The sequence below is a fragment of the Pithys albifrons genome, chromosome 19 (assembly GCF_047495875.1).
Source record: "Pithys albifrons albifrons isolate INPA30051 chromosome 19, PitAlb_v1, whole genome shotgun sequence".
NCBI lineage: Eukaryota > Metazoa > Chordata > Aves > Passeriformes > Thamnophilidae > Pithys > Pithys albifrons.
The window spans coordinates 3,245,576-3,258,610 of record NC_092476.1 but is presented as its reverse complement, the minus strand read 5'-3'; positions in this window follow the sequence as shown (position 1 = coordinate 3,258,610).

Genomic DNA, 13,035 nt, shown 5'->3' with positions numbered 1-13,035 from the left:
GTGCCTGGGGGAAGGGACTAAGTAGGTGAATGAAGTGAGAATATTCTCCGTGACAATCAATACCCTCGATTGAGTCGTCTCCGCAGATGTGACACTTGGATTTCACTTCCTTGGACGTACTAACTGGATTTATGTCCCCTTAAAGCAGAAACAGCAGGGAATGAAGTGCTGGAAGTGGCTGGCACAGTGTTGGGGTTGGGTGATGGAACTGAGGTAGCAGGTTTGGGATAATGGGCTGGGATGAAGGATTGGGATGACTGGTTGGGGTTGTGGGTTGGTGTGATGGGACTGGGGTCATGAGTTGGGTTATTGGATTGGCGTGACAGAACTGGGGTGATGGAGCTCAGGGGATGGATCCAGGGTGATGCGTTGGGGTGATGGAGAACTGAGGGTCTGGGGTTGTGGGGATGGAGCTGATGCAATGGTCCATGCAGGAAGATCTTTTCCAGGGTGAGGGGATGCCTGGGCCATGATCTGGAATTGCAGCTGGTGAAAGAGGCGAGCTGAGCACGGAGCAGGGGGACCCCCATGTCTGTGACCTGCAGGGACAGGACTCATTTGTCATCAGATCCCACACCCATCCTGTGACATCCACGCCCATGGATCCCCCAGCCACCACCCCAGGATCCCTGGCACTCAGTTGCTCAGTTTCCACCGAGCTGCCATTCCCATCACCCTCGTCCCCAGGTGCCACCACATCGCCCGCCGTGTCTCCGGGATTCCCGTCACATCCCAGAGCTCCGGAGCTGATGCCTCATCCCCAGCACAGCCATTTGTTTGTGCTGGTTTCAGCCAGACTAATGGTTTTAATGGCACATAATCATTTTTCAGGAGTCATTTGATGCTACTAATCATGGCTGTGATGCGCCACGCCGGGATGTGTAATGACACTCTGAACAGGAAAAATGGCACTCGGATCCTCCGTTCTTCCCGCTCTAATCTATATTTTACCACATCTTTCTACCTAATGATACTTATAACTGTTAATAAATGACTACTTAGACACTTCCCTTTTTTTTTTTTTTTTTTTTTTTGGCAGTGGGTGATAAAATAATTCTGGATGAAAATATCAGAATAGGAAAGGGAAGTGGTGGATCAAGTGCTTCCCTGGTCGCTGGAAGGGGTTCACATGGTGGGAAGTTTGGAGAAGCTTTCCCTGCTCAGAACTTTGAAGCCTCTGGGTTAAAATAACAAGTGTTAAAAAAAGGTAAAATAAACAGTATTTTAATGAAATTCATCTCTGCAGGAAGAGGATCCTCCTGGCCCAGTGCCCAATGTCTTCAGGATGAATTATCGCACCGTTCCTCACACTCCAACTCCTTTCATTGCGAAATTAAAGGGAATCTGGCAATTTTTTCTTTAAATACGATTTTCTTAACATGTTTCCTTCCCTGAGCTGCTAAAACCCAAGGCCCCTTCCCTCCTGTTTTCCTCCTTTCCCTCTCTTTTCCTTTCCCCCTCCTCAGAAGCAGCAAATCACTTTGATGGGGACAGGAGTGAGGTCCTTTACATGGACATGGGAGTCACCCAGTGTGGTCCCCTCCTATCCAACATCCTTAATTAATTAGAATGTAATTATTCATGGATTCCTCCTTCATTACTCACAGCCCCCAGTGCTCAGGGTAAGGATTCCCATCCCTCCCCTGATTTCCTGCCTGGAGCAGGATGCTCAGGGAGATCCCAGACTAAGCCCAGGCTCAGGTTGTATCCATGTGGAGGATCCTGGCTCTGCTGGCACAGGCTGGATGGGGCTTGGAGCAACCTGGTCTAGTGGGAGGTGCCCCTGCCTATGGAAGAGGAGTGGAATGAGATCAGTTTTGCCTTTCCAACTCAAACCATTCCATGATTCCATGATCAGTCACCTCAATCCATCAGCAGAGGCAGCATCAGGGTGAGGGGATGACCTGTAGGACCCTCTGGACCACATTCCGACCAGGATCTTGCCCCTGCCTCAGCCCTTCTCCCGAAGTTCCTGCCCTGGCTCTTCCCTCAGAGCTCCCTGGGAGGTTTTTCCTGCTGTAAAGAAAAAGATCAACGTGCTCCTGCTCCTCTGTCCCAATCATTGGTGCTTGAATTATCCCATCAATCACGGAGCGGTGCCGGTGGTGGCAGGAGCCAGGCAGGCTGTGAGGGGGTGAGGGATCACTGGTGGTGCAGGAGTGATGGATCCGGCCTCAGCATCCTGCTTGGACAAGGCTGCACTGGCAAAACCTTCCCAAAACCTCACAAGGGTCTGGGCATCCCAGCCTGGATCCATGCTGGTTTTAAGGCAGGACTCTGGTGCTGCATCCCTGTATCCTTGGCACTGTCAGGTCTTCTCCCCAGACACATGGCTGTCACCCAGGATGGTCATCCCACAGGAAATGTAAATCTCACTTTTAACCACCTGGTATTTTTCTCTTCTTCCTCCCTCAGAGGCAATTTGACCACTCAAATGTTGTCCCCTGCGTGTTCCGTGACCCTTCCTCTAGCCCTGGAGGGCACCAGGATTGTTCCTGGAGCTGGACACTGGCAGCTGGCACAGCCCTGATGCCTCCGTGTTGCCAGCTAAGGAATATCCCGATGGATCCGGGGGGAATGGGGCTGCCTGGCCACTGCAGTGCCTGGCTGGGCGCTCCGCCATGGAGTGGCACCGAATGGTGTCCGGTGGCCTCACCATCTGCTCCATGCTGGGAACACGTGGGGACAAAGGGAGTGCCACTTGTGCTAATCCTCCAAAATGGTGGCAACTGGTTTAATGTCCTTTGAAGAGCTGGCACAAGGCTCTGAGTCCCCTTCCCACCCCAAAAAGTGGGTATTGCACCCACTCCTTCCCCTGCACCCCACAGGGACATGTCACTGTCCTCACCCGCTGGAAGCATCGTGACTTTGATGGAAAACATATTTCCTATTATTAAAAATATATACCCAGAATATTTTCAGCTATTTTGTGGGTGGTTTTGGTGTTATTTAAAAAAACTCCCACCTCTGTTTGTAGCAGGTTTCCCTTGTCTGGGAAGGTGGCAGGAGGGGTCCCCAAACCACCGTGGGGATGGGAACAGGGACATGTAGGACCCCGTCAGTGACTGGAGATGTGGAGCTGGAGGGTGACAGTGACTCCAGCCCTAATAAATCATGGTGACATCATTACACAGGGCCACATCATGTCTCAGCAGCTGCCTAATTAAAACCTGGAATAAAGCAAAGCAAGAAAATAACTTAATTTGGGTATCTTTGCCTTTTTCACACCGGGGCAGTTCTCTGCGTGGGGGAGGGTTTATTCCATCTTAATTAGGGTCCAAATTTGGAACATGGATTGGGACAAGGCACTGCTGTGGTGGCCTCACAGGCCAGGGGCTCTGTGACCCTGTAGAGAGGGCTGGAGGTCCCAGGGGTTATTTTTTCCACCCCTTCTTTTCTTTTTAATCAAAGCTTCAAACAAGGACCCAAAGCAGGACTCAGGTGTGTCACCAGCAGATTTTTGGGGAGTGAGATGCTCACAGCTCTGGATGAAAGGGTGGAGATGCCACAAGGCTTGGGGACATTGTGGGACAGGGGTTGGGGACATTGTGGCCTGGGGTTTGTGGACACCATGGCACAGGGCTTGGGGGCATCATGACACAAGACTTGGGGACATCATAACACAGAAGTTTGGGAATGTTTTGACACAGGGGTCAGGAATATCATGACACAGAACTTGAGGTCATTGTGACACAAGTCTCAGGGATATCAGGATATAGAACTCGAGGTCTTCATGGCACAGGGCTCAGGGATGTCACAGTGCAGGGTTCAGGGACCTGGTGGCACAGGAAGGGCTTGGGCAAAGGCTCACCCAGTGTGGTTGGGGGCTGCTCTTCCCTTTCCCCTCCTGAGTCCTGCAGTTTGTCCCTCACCTGTGTGCCCTGTGGCACCATGGACCCCTGCCAGGACAGCAAGGGGGGCCCGGGTACCATCACCCTCCCCAGAGCCGGTGGCTGAGGTGTCCTGTCTGGCCCCACAATGAGAAGGGATTTTGACACTTGGGTTAAAATGCAAATTCCCGCCTGGCTTTGCTGTTTCTCATCCGACTTGTTCTACAATTTCCCAATGATAGAAGAAAAATTTCCATAATAGGCCTCTGGGGAATGGCTGGAAAAGGAGCCCAAACATCCCTGATCAGCCCATTCTGACACAATTATCTCCTGCTTTTCTTCTCCCAAGGAAAATTAAAACATCAATGGGATCAGGGAGCCCGAGGGAGAGGCGGTGGCAGGGGCAGAACCCCTGGTGCCACCCCCCGGATCTCCTGTGTGTCCCCTGGACATTTTTCTGCTCTCCCTGGGAAGTGGAGGGTAAAGACACACTGTCACCCTCAAAGGGAAACGTGGCATCTGTCTCCAGAGGGGCAGAGAAGAGAGACGGGAAGCAACGGCCTCTCTGGAGCGAGGAGAACACAAACCCTTTGATGTGGCGCTGTGGAGAGGGAATGAAAAGCTCCTGGTTTATTCCAGGGAGACAATCCAGCCCTGTCCTTCTGATCCCCATTTTGTGATGAAAGCGTTGGGGCAGCTTTGGAGAGCAGAATTCTGGGGGTGTAGGCACAGCCTCTCTCTGCCTCTGATGATGGATAGGGCACTCCTGGCATGTCCACAACTGTCCCTGCAGCTCCTGGCAGGACCCAGCAGCTCTCAGCATCTCGTGGCTCATCCCAGCACCTCCCAGCATCTTCTTGCATGACACAGCATTTCCCAACATCTCCCAGCATCTTATGGCTCATCCCAGCTTCTTCTGGCATGACACAGAACTCCCCAATGTCTCCCAGCATCTCCTGGCATATCCCAACATCTTGGTATATCCCAGAATCCTGGCATATCCCAGCATCTCCTGACATCTTCCAGCATCTCCTGGCACATCTCAGCATCTTCTGGCATAACCTAATGTGTCCCAGCATGTTCCAACATGTCCCATCATCTCCTGGCACATGCCAGCATCTCCCATTAACTCTTCTTGGCATCTCTCAGTGTCTCCTGATGTGGCCCAGCATCTTCCAGCATATGTGTTCCAGCAGTACCAGAACAATTCCCACAGTCTGGCATTGCCCAGTCAGGCCCCAGGACTCCCCCAGACCTCCCTTTACAGCACTTTAGTTTCAGGGGGCAGGGAATGTGGCTCCTCTTGGGATGGCTGGTGCTCCTGGCATTGGCAGCAATCCCAGTGGTCTGTGCCATCCTCAGTCCCACACAGCCACAGCTGCTGTTCCCAACCAGCAGCTCCAGAAAACCTCCAGGAGTTGTCCTCAGACTTGGATGATTTTCTTCTGGTTTGGAGCAGAGCTGTGACTGTGGTGTCTGAGGTGCTCGAATGCACAATTTTCCTTGTAGATCATTCCCTAATTAAACCACATCCTGAGTGGCTCCCTGAGAGCTGGGAGTGCCAGGAAGGTGACAGGCCCAGGAGTGTGGGATGCCCCCTGCCAGCCCCCCTGCACCACCCCAAGTCTGGAGCTGGTCCAGGCTCTGTGAGTAAACCAGAATCTGGCAGCCCTGACCATGTGAGGAGGAGTCAGGGATGAGGCAGAGCCATCCCTGAGTCCTCCCCCAGCTGGAAAATCCCCTCTGGTTTCCATCTTTCCCATTAACACCAGGAGCATTTTTGGCTACTCTGGGTGGGCAATGTGGAGCCTCCCTGGAAATTAAACAGCGACATAACATCATCTTCCCACCACGGAATGATGTGCTGGAAAATGGCACATTCCCTTGGAAGCTGATGGTGGGGAGGCAGCCAGGGATAGGCAGGATGCAAGTTTTGTGGGTACCCTGATTCCCCCAGCCCTGATCCTTCCCGGGAGGTGGTGGGGTCCTGCCAGCCCCAGGTGTCGCCATCCCTGTTCCTCACATGGGCAGACTGAGCTCCAGAGCCCCACACGAGCCCTCCTCTCCTACCCATCCCTTCCAGTGGGGCCATGGCATGACCCCAGCTGTGCAGGGACAGGGCCCTGCTGGAGGTGCCACCAAGCCATCCCATCTCTCCGTGGTGATGTCCCCACAAGGGCAGGGACAGGGGTCAGGTGAGGGACGCCACATCTCTGGGCTGCACGGAGCACCATCTGAGCCGCCGGCACCGAGACGGGCACATGGAGGAAGAGGCTGCACAGGAGGAGTATTTTTAGCTTTCTCATTAACTGAGTCCTTTCAAATTAGCCTTCTATTAACCTCAAAGTGGAATGAAAGCACTGGAAAGCAAGCGTAGGATTTTGTTCCCCTTCCCTTTCAGGGCTTAAGGCTCCTGTGGAATATCAAGGTTTTCCTGATTAACGTCACGTCTGTCTTGAAGCTCTAACGAAGGAAAGTTGTGTCAGGGGGAACTTTGGTGGAGGACTGGGCAAGGGCAGTGCCCAGTCTGTGTGGGAGCCCCTGGGGGACCCTCCAGGCATCAGCCACCTCCCCATGGCCTGGGAGGTCCCTGAGGCCAGGGAGACACATGAAATGGTGGAGACCAAATGCAATGAGGGCTCGAAGCCCCCCAGGTGCATCCCTGTTGGCACTGACTCTTGCCATCCCCTCTGTGGGATGTTCCCTGCAGCCTGTGCTGCTGCTCCTGGGTTTTGGGGGTGCACTTGGCTGCTCTGGGATTGAACCCCCCTGTCTGGGCACTGCCAGGCTGGGAGAGATGCTTTTACACTCATCTGACTCTGTTTTTGATGTATTCCAGGATGTTCTTAGGAGGAATGGGAGGGACATGGGAGGAGGGAGATGGAGGATGGATGGAGATGGACATGGAGGAGGAATGGGGATGAAGAACAGGTAGAGATGGAGGATGGATGGAGATGGAAGGAGGATGGAGATGAAGAGTTGGAGATGTTGGATATGGAGATGTAGATGGGGATGGAGGAAGGAAGAAGGCAGAGGAGAGAAGGAGCAGAGCCCAGGGCAGGACCAGCACCAGGTGCAGCCTCTCCTGGTCCTCTGCTCCCTGCCATGTGTGGAGCTACTTGGAGCCCCAGGGAACATTCCCAGCCCCAAGACCATGGGAGTCAGACCATGGGCCCATGGCACAGGGTGCTCCAGCTCCTTCCCAGCCCTGTGGGATCCCCCAAATCCTCCCTGTCCCTGCACTTGGAGACCAAACACACCCTGAGCCACCTCTGAATGGCGACACAGCCACGTGTGCAGCTCCCTGCACACACACCCAGGGCTGATTTCCATTAAGTGGAAAGCAGAAATAACGGGAACATCAAAGGGAAATTGGAAAGACAGAAGGAAAAAAAAAACGGGGGAGACAGAGGAGAAGAAAGGGAAGAAGCTGCTCCGCGCCGGCGCCCATCCTGCAAATTGGAAGAGCTGCTCGGAGGTGTCCACAGGCGACCTGCCAAATCAATTGATTTCATCTGTGGGCAGAGAGGCCTTTTTTTATTTCACACCAATTTTCACGGGCAGTGTCAGATAAAAATGGCAGCGACACCGGGAAGGGGGTGGGGAGGGGGGGCCGGCTGGTGACACAAAGAGATTGAGGGAGGGAAAAGCTGCTGCCAGGACGTGCCTGGGGATGGTGCCCTGCTGTCCCCTGCTGTCCCCTGCTGCCCTCCACAACTCCAGTCCTCCACCACACCCCCCTGGGGACCCAGCACTGGGCATGCCCATCCCCCTGCCCACCTGGGACACAGGAATGAGGGTGAACCCCCAAATCCCGGCAGTTTTCCTGAGGTGTGGTGGGAGCCGTCCCTGCTCCGTTTTCTCCCACACACAGTCAGAGACTCAGGCAGAGAAAAATACCCGCTGACATCAAGGTTATGTAGTCCTGGGCTGACAAGATGGATTATCTCCCGCAATCCATCATTTCCCTGGCTCCTATTGCAGTTTTCCTTTTGCTTTTTTTCTTCCCCCCTTTTTCTTTCCTCTCCATTTTTTTTTTTATGAGCAGAAAACGTTTTCAGCAACCATAATAGCCACTGCGAGTGGCTGGAGGCAGGAATGGGAATCCATCATTTATTTGGCTGGGTCGGATAATAAGTAAGCTCAGACCTAAATCCCATGACCTTGAGAATTAAATAATAACAATAATAACACTAATGAAATCCCACGTAACTTCCTACTCACAGCAGCCCCTCTCCTGCCTTGGCAGGTGGAAAAGGGCTGGGATTTCTTTCCAGTAATGAGGGTTGTGAGAGCTCCCATGGAAACGCTGCAGATGAAGGGCTGGGGGGTTTGTCCTACCTCCTTCCCTTCCTCCCTCCCTGCCCTTCCCTGGCCCCCTTGGCACTTCGGTGGCACTGCCAGCAGTGGGGATGCTCCGGGCTGTGGGGATGGGTGGGGTGAGACATTTCCCTGTGGAAGTGTTTCATTTTGACATTTCCCCAAGAAAATTTTCCTGACTCCTTGTCACAGACTGGCATTTTGCTTTGAAAGCCAAAAATCTCCAACCTGTGACAAAACCCCAGGGACTGCAAGTCAAAACATTTTCCCTGCCTTGACACCCTTCTGTCCTGCTGCACCCCTGAATTCCCCTTTTCCTCTCCTCTCCCCATGGATTCAGATCCCAGCATGATGCTGGGCTGGGACAGACCCCAGCAGTTGAACTTGCTCATCCTTATGGATCCCTTCCCACTGGAGCTGTTCCATGATGCCATTTGCAATCTCAAGGCACACTCAGGGCACGGTGAGGCTGGAGCCAGCCTGGCAGCACAGAAAACAGGGGGAAAAGTCAATTTACCCCTTAAATATGGGAATAATTCCATTAGTGTTACTGTGCCAGCAGCTCTGTTGGAGTGCAGGAGTGGCAGGGATTGGTGGCACTGGGCATCCCTGGTGGGGCAGGGGTGGCACATCCCCCCAGACGATGCTGGTGAAACACAGGGTAAGCAGGAGGAAAGATGAGGATAATTCCCATCTGTCCTGCACTGCCCAGATCACATCCCAGTGCAGGAACACTCCAGAGGGGCTGAAATTGGGAGGAGGATGAGTGTCACAGGAGTGGCACGGTGGCAGCATGGGGGTGACACGGTGACAGTGGCTGACAGGGACCGTGCCCTGGTGAGACCCAAACAAGCTTCAGGGAATTTCTGCAGAGGAAAATGTAAATTTTGGGAATGCAGGAGTTTTCCTTTTGCCCCATGGCTGCCACAGCTGGAGCAACACCAGCAATGAGCACTGACAGAGCACAGCCCCTACCAGGGGCTTTATTCCATCTGCAGGGAGGGTCTCCAGAGGCTCAATCCTGAGCGGGTTCAGGGTGTCACATCAGCCCTGTGTCCCCCAGGCCTGGCTGGGGACCCTCAGCTGTTGCTGGGGATGGCTGGACCTGCTCATTGGTCCCACAGCTCCTCCTGCCACTGAAGCCATTAAAAATCTAACAAATGTGCTAAATTAAATAGTGCTTTTGCACATATGAAATGAGGCTCTGCACAGCCAGAGCCCTGTGATGGATGTGACTGGACTGCAGCCTCGGAGGCTCTGGGGGCAGTGTGGAGGACGTACACTCCTGCTTTGGGGCCAGGTACCCCTAGTTTGGGGTTCAGTATCCCCTTCTGCCCCATTCCCAGCTCAGAGAGGGGCACAGAGCCCTGAACTGGTGCTGGGATGCTCCTTGGAGAGTCCTTGAGGGGTTCCCCCAGACCAGAGGCTCCTGGAGCCTGGGACCTGGGGCAATGTGGAGATGAAAATGATTTGCTGCAGATTTTGGGGTGCTGGGGTGTCCTAGGAGAGCCCCCAAGGGATTCCCCCAGATCCAAGGGCTCTGCTCCCCAGTGCAGAGTGTTGGGGGGGGTTGCTGTGGGTTTTGGGGTGCCAGGGTGTTCACCCACCCTAAGGCAGCCGTTCCCACCTGGTCCCTGCAGGGCCCACGGCTCTGTCCATCCGTCCCTGGAGCCAGCACAGCCCCAGGGTGCTCAGCGGAGCCGTGAGAGATCCACATTTATAATTCACAGTTTCTAAGTGTTGTCAGTCGGTCGGGGGGTTGCAATTACCACCGAGCCCGGGGCTGGAGGCATCACCTCGCTCGGCTGCACCGGCGGAGCCCCCGAGTCACCCCGGCTCGGGAGCGGGGCCAGGAGCACACACACCCTCCTTGGAGGGGACCCGGCTTAATTAATCTTCTGTCGAGCAGAGAAGTGGGAATGGTCCCGAAGGAAGCCGAGGAGATGATTGTGCTGGAGTGAGACAAAAGAGAACAGTTAGACTGTGACAGCTGATATTAAAATGACTACAACTCACTTCACCCCCCAGTCAATGCATTATATTCCTTATAAATAATGGGATACTCCAGGTTAACTGTCTGTTGCTGCATTCCAATTGTTGATATTTAATTAGCTTTAAAATTAAAGTGTTCTTTTATTGCCCTGTCGTTACAACTGCCTTATTTTTAATTGATTGATATTAAAGTGCCTCCTCGCTATCCCGGCTCCTGGGGGCGCAGGGCTGGGGCAGGTTTGGTGACAGCGTGTGACACTGGGAGGTGTGACAGGAGCAGAGCCCTGGGAGGCTTCCACAGGCTGCCGGGGTCTGTGCTGGTCCTGGTCCCCAGGGAGTGGATGCTGTTCCCCAGCCCTTTCCCCACTGCATCCTCACAGATCTGGAGATATCCCAGTGCTGGATCCTTCCCCTGCAGATCCCAGTCCTCCCTGGGGTCACCCCAAATTAATGAGCATCCCTTTGCCCTGGCTGTTGGTGTAAATGCATCCTGAGGGCAGGCAGTGGGCTCAGGATCCCACATACCTCATCTTCATTGCCTTCATGGAAAATCACCCCAAAAACTTAATCCTGGAATGATCCAAGGAGGAATCAGAGCTGGAGCCTGTGCTGCCGGGCACCGCAGAGCCCACGTGCCAGAGCAGGAGCTGCTTCCTACATCTCAATAATGAGAGGAATTATGACCCCTCTGATCACCCTGAGATGAAATTTCAGAGCCCGAGGTGGGCACCAACGCTGTTACAAAAACCCATCAGTTTGCTCCGAGCTTAAACGGCTCTTTAAAACCCCGATGCATAATTTAACTGGAGTAATTTAAAGCAGGGATGCGGGAAACCCTCATCCCCACACTGCGGGGGGGTGTTCGCTGCTCTCCAACATCCCAAGTCTCCCTCTGGAGCAAGAACCTGCCTGTTGCTCCAGCACATCCATCACGACAGCGGGAAGTGAAGGTTTTTGGCAGGGCCATGCTCCAAACCAAAGGAAAAACCAGTGGAATATCGACTGCGGGTGCCACCGGTCCCGCTCCCGCCTCATCCCGGCGCGGGGACTGCAGGATGCGGAATTTCGCGGTGCCTCTTTCATGTCAGAGCATCACCAAAGCGCTTGGGAGAGTTAATAATAGAATAGCAGCGGATTAAACAATGAATAATGGAGGAGGGTAATAGAAATAATAAATAATATATTTACAGACTTGCAGTCCTGCTCCCCGGGATGGGGCTGCCAGGTCCCCGTGGCACATTGTGGCTCAGTGCAGTTTGGGAAAGCCAAACTTTGCCAGAGGGTGCCAGTCCTCAGCTGGATGACACGGGGTCATGATTGGGCAGCAGCTCCCAAAATGATGCTCCTGAGCGGGGCTTGCAGACAGAAATCCTCTTGCTGAGCCGTCTTTTCATGCTCCCTGGCTCCTGAAGAACTCGATCTTGCTTGACTGTAATCCCAAAACGCTTTAATGGGGGTTTGTTTTCAAAGCAATACACGGAACGACAAGGACGGCTGCTCCTCGCCCTGGATGACTGGCACGGGCTCGGTGCAGGGGCGCAGCAGGGTGGCACGGAGGTCCCTCGCCCACCCCATGCCTGGCAGGGTGTTGGCAGCAGCGTGGGGCAGGTGGGAGGGTGATGATTGCCGGGACCCCTCCCCGGCACGCTCCGCTCGCTCCCCATCTGCTCCGAGCGCCGTCCCGCAGCTGCTGCGGGCCCGGCCGGGGCTGGGCGGGTTGGGCGGGTCGGGGCTCCGGCTGCGGCCCAGGGCTGCTGTGGGGGCACCTAATGAGCATCCCGGGCTGTGCCGAGGGGCTGGCGCTGCTGCGGTGCCCCCCGAGCATCCCGGGGGGCAGGGTCACGGTCCCAGCGCAGGTGGCAGGCGGCAGCGGGGACGGGGGTGATGGATGGAGCTCGGCCGGTGGCCGTGCCGGTGACACCGACGGCTCCGGCTGATTTATTGCTCGCTGCGATGGGTCTGGAGGTTGGGAGGCTGGATGGGAGCCAGAGGGAGGGGGAGATTTCCTGGGTGTGAGTGATTGGGAGCGGGTGTAACCCTGGGGGAACCACACACGCGCTTCACTGGGAACCGGAAAATACCAGGGTGTGTCTCAGGGAGGGGGTCCTGGAGCCCAGGGCTGAAACCAGTCTGAGTCCTTGGGGTCGGCCAAAGGCTTTGCCCCGCCAAATATCGCTCTGATTCCCCTGGGGTGGGCTCTGCCTGCCCTGAGCAGACCCCTGCCCGCACGTCCCGCGTGTCCTTCCCCTGCACAGCCCCGGCGCTGCTCCGTGTCATTAATTCACCTGTCACAGGGCGACTTGGAGGCGAGATAATATTGATGTAGCCATTAGAGCGCGGGGAGAACAAGGCACAGCGCCCGTGACACCCGGGCCGGGACCATCCCCCTGTCTTCCCTCCTCTCCTCCGGGCACAGGCACATGTTCCCCTCTGTCAAACCCCGGGACCAGGGTCCCCAGCTTCCACCCCCCCCCGCCTCTGACACCCAGTCCTGGTACCTGGGAGAGGAGGGAAAAACACTGAGAGCCCTTAAAATAACACCCAACTGTTTAAGGATGTGAGATCCGTACTAAATCTCGGGGAAAAGGAGCAATTATCCTGTCAGAGAAGGTGATATAATTTTGGAGAGCTGGTTCCGCAGCTGTAATTTTTTCCCAACCGTTTCTCCCCCGGAGGGATTTAGTGGCCAATTATCCGTCAGAGAGCGGGAAGGTGCTCACTGCCAGCTCCGGGTGCCGTGTGCCTTGTGCCATGTGTTGTTTGCCATGTGCCATGTGCTCTGTCCCATGTGCCATGTGCCACGTGTCATGTGCTGTGTGCCATGTACCGAGTGTTGTTTCCCATATGCCACGTCCCTTGTCCTGTGTGCCATGTGCTGTCCTGGAGGGGCAGC